We start from the raw sequence: 320 nt of genomic DNA on the forward strand, positions 1-320 counted from the left end.
ACACCATCATTGTTGAGTATACTGATAAGGATCATCTAGTTGGTGAGAGCCTAATTCATAAAATGGGTATATACAAGTATGGTACTACTTGGCAATACTAGGAGGACTACACTACTATTGATCTGGAGCTGTCCAGTGATGATGATCAGGGTGGCATGGGTGATCAGAATGCTACAAACCAAGGGGAGCCCTCTAGGACAACATCACAGGATTCTATTTTCGGTATGGCTCAGATGGAAGCTATGGAGAAAAGGCTCAACAACCGCATGGATCTTCATTTTCAAGGGTTGAAGGACTCATACTTTGCAGGTATGGAACAA

Source organism: Lupinus angustifolius, chromosome LG12 (assembly GCF_001865875.1).
Source record: "Lupinus angustifolius cultivar Tanjil chromosome LG12, LupAngTanjil_v1.0, whole genome shotgun sequence".
Classification (NCBI taxonomy): domain Eukaryota; kingdom Viridiplantae; phylum Streptophyta; class Magnoliopsida; order Fabales; family Fabaceae; genus Lupinus; species Lupinus angustifolius.